Genomic DNA, 3890 nt, shown 5'->3' on the forward strand with positions numbered 1-3890 from the left:
ATTTTTATAAAATATCTAGTTTAGCATTCAACATGCTAATCCCATCTATTTCATGAACCCTTACAACCTTTATTGATTGTTCCCTCTCACTGTCCTATTGATGGTTATTAGATGTCACCATCTCAATCAGTTGTAGAACATTACTAGTGGTTCTTGTAAATAAATCACCTCCTGCAGCTACAATAAGCGTAATTCTCACTGCCTGTAACACTCCATTATAGAATGTTTGGACCAACATCTATCAGAAAAATCATTATGAGGGCAATGTCCTTTGTAACTCTTTAAACCTTTCCTAAGCTTCATAAAATGACTCATCATCCTTTTAATAGAAACTACCAATCTGTTGTCTGATTTCTATTATTTTTACCAAGAGGAAAATATATGATAAGAAAAGCTTGAGATAACTCATACCATGTGGTGAATATACTTGCAGCACTATAAATTAACGAAGGCGTAACAGCCCTTGTAAAAGTAAAAGGGAATACTTTAAGTCTTATTGCATCATTGCTCGCCCTACTAATCTTAAAGGTTTGACACTTCTTTAAGAAATTATTGATGTGTGCAATTGGGTATTCAACAAGTCTCCCTTCAAATTGCTTTTCCTGAAACATTTGAATTGTTGGCGGCTTGATCTTAATGTTATTGTTGTTGATGAGAGGACGAGAAATACTCAATCGCATTCCATTAGGATTAGGCATGCCATATTACCTTAAAGTCAATTGTGGAGGTGGGTTAGTTTATTGTCCTTAAATTCGGGGAAATATTGGTGGATCATTATTCTCATTGTTGTTAACCGTTTTTCTTTACTCTTTTCTTATCTTCTTCATAGTTTTCTTAAGTTTATGATCAAACTCCAATAATAATTGTGCTCTATAACTTTACATGCACTAGAAAAAGTACCTATAAGAAGAAAACTTAAGTGTATGAACGATCACTTTGAGAAATTGCAAACAAAAGTCCTGAGATAATTGACATATGGTTTCATCCTCTCTTCTTTCACTTCCTATTCTTTAGTAGCTTGTTGGATTACTAGCATAGAGTCCTCGAAGACCATCAGTTGTTTTTCTCTTGCTATCACAACCGCTTCTAACCCATACAGACATGCTTCGTACTCTGACATATTGTTTATTATTTTAAAGTCTAACCTTTTGGCCATCAACAACATCTCACCTTCTAGTACGATTAAGACTACTCCTAACATTGCACCTTTTGGATTCGTTGCTCCATAGAAGTATAACCTCCATTCTTGAATCTCAATTGGCCTTAGATTCTCATTTGGAAACTCCAAGTCCTAAGGGCCGTCTCCCTTAATTGCGTTCTATGCTAGGAATTCTACTATAACTCTTCCTTTGACCAATTTATTAGTAACGTACTCGATGTCGAACTCTTTCAAAAGTACCAGCCATCTAGCCCATGAGAGATAGAGCCTCAGACAAATACTTCAATCGATCTATTTTTAAAATTGCTTGAACCTTATAACAATGGAAGTAGTGTCTTAATTTTCTCATAGCCTATACCATAGCCAAGCAAGTTTTCTCTTTGAGATTGTACTTTGACTCATAAGGCAACAATTTCTTACTGAGGTAATATACTGCATGCTCTATATTGTTGGGTCCACACTACACCACCATTGCTTCTTCTTCTAAGGTTAAGTAAATAATCAACGACTTCTTATCATTTAGTGATTTTAACACTGGTGGCTTTATCAAGTATTCCTTAATCCTGTCAAAGGCTTTCTGACACTATTCATCCCATACAACAAGTTGGTGTTTCTTTAGAAGCTTAAAAATGGGATCACAAACTATTGTAAGCTTGAAGATGAACCTACTAATCTACTATAAACGTCCTAAAAACCCACTTACCTATTTTTTCGTCTTCAATGCCGGCTTTTCCTAAATTACCCTGACCTTATCCGGATTAATTTTTTTTTATCCTTCATTGACTCACAATGTGCTCTAACAACTTCCTTAATGTAACTCCTAACAGACTCTTATTTGGGTTCAATCTCATATTATACCGTTCCACTCATCCTAAGAACCTATTTAGAGCTTGAAAATGCTCTTTTCTTATTTCAAATTTTACCACCATGTTATCCATGTAACTTCAACCTCCTTAAATATCATATCATAAAACAAGATAGTGGATGCTCTCTAATAAGTTACCCCGAGATTCTTTAACCCAAATGGCATAACTTTATAACAATGCATGCCCTACTCAGTGATAAACGTTGTCTTTAGCTTGTCCGTGATTGACATCATGATCTGATTATATCTAGAGATCCCATTTACAAAAGAATACATCACACTAAAAGTCGCACCATCGACTATGATATCAATGTGTATAAGGGAAAATTCATTCTTAGAAAAAGCCTTATTCAAGTGCTTGTAATCCACATAAATTCTAACTTTGCCATCCTTTTTCAAGATTAAGACGATGTAACCACTTAGGATAATTAACTACATAAAGGAAATTGGCCTTAACTTGCTTAACAACTTCTTCTCTGATCTTTTCAGACCATTCGGCCTCAGTCTTCTCATCTTCTACTTGATAGGCTTGATATGCGGTAGGTCGAGATGTGGTGCTCTGTTATTTTCTTATTTAGTCCTAGCATATCGTTGTACAACCAAGCAAATACTAATTTTCTTTTTTTTTTTCCTAATATTTTTTCAAACTCTCTCATCTCATCATGAGTTATATCATAAGCAATAGAAATGTTCCTAGGATTTATTTTTGTCTAAATTAAATGAATCAATTTGAATAAAGTTAATATTAAATATGCACATGTAATGATTATTAAAATACACATTACCATTGGAAAGAACATCATACAAGTAAGAAAAATCAGAGTTTATATCATTGATTTTAGAAGCAAGAATATCATTATCCTCATAAAGACCAGACATTATTACATTAGTATCTTCATTAAAAATATTAATAATATTTTCTTCAACTAATACAGTTAAACCCTATGGGCTCACGTCTTCAGGCAGGTTAATTAATTCTTCCAGCTTTAGCTCTTCAACCTTAGTAGTAACTTTCTCTTAGAAATTCTTGATGTTCAGCTCAACCATCTTATCAATAATCAAGCTTTTGAAGATTTCAAACCTAGGCACCTTAGTTCCAGCTACAGTAATGGCCTCTGAGTAACTAGAGTAGGGTTTGTATTCCTTGACAAAGACCTCCTTCAGAGTCTTATTGATAGGTCATAAATAGTTATACTTATCATGTTTAATTCCCTTACAATTCGATTGAATAATGTACTTAATTATGAAAATTCTGTTTATTCTGACTTAGGTGATGAAATATCAAGGATTGAGAAAAATTCAGCCTAAAGACATGTTTTAAGTCATCACTTGTCAGAAATCAAGTCTTTTGGAGGAAACGCAAAAATCTGTACAGAAGATCATTGTCAATAAGGCGTGACCACGCCTTGCAATCCATGAGCTGTTGAAACTTGCAAAAGAGAGCTTCGAATTTTTCAAGATAAATTCGTGGTGGACCCATCTTTAGTTAATTTCCTTTATTTTGGGAAGTGTTGGATAAAGAGAACTTTCTCCCATGTATTTAGGATTTTAATTTGTTTAAATTACTCTTTATCTTATCCTTCCTTATAGGGATAAGATCATATAGGAAGCTTATTTCTTTTTTATAAGGATTCTCTTATTATGGTTTAGGATTTTACTTCCTATATAAGGATGGCTGAGAGTGCTTTGATATTTATTATTATTCTTCTTCTATTCCCTACATTCTTTTCTTGTGAATTTTTACTCTACCATGTGTGGCTAAGTTTTTAGTTTCTAATTCAAGAGTGAATAAATTCCAATTGTGATTTTGTGAGGCTTTGTGTTTAACAAAATTCTTCTTTAATTCAAGTATTCTTTATTTCTTAT

General features: G+C 33.4%; 1 non-coding gene across 1 annotated transcript; it reads left to right on the forward strand.

Moving 5' to 3' along the window:
* The first annotated feature begins 247 nt into the window (after nt 1-247).
* LOC112536143 lies at nt 248-355 on the forward strand. The gene has a single exon (XR_003080201.2). It is a non-coding gene; the product is annotated as a small nucleolar RNA R71 (small nucleolar RNA).
* Nucleotides 356-3890: the final 3535 nt, after the last annotated feature.

This window comes from Ricinus communis, chromosome 1 (genome assembly GCF_019578655.1).
Source record: "Ricinus communis isolate WT05 ecotype wild-type chromosome 1, ASM1957865v1, whole genome shotgun sequence".
Classification (NCBI taxonomy): Eukaryota; Viridiplantae; Streptophyta; class Magnoliopsida; order Malpighiales; family Euphorbiaceae; genus Ricinus; species Ricinus communis.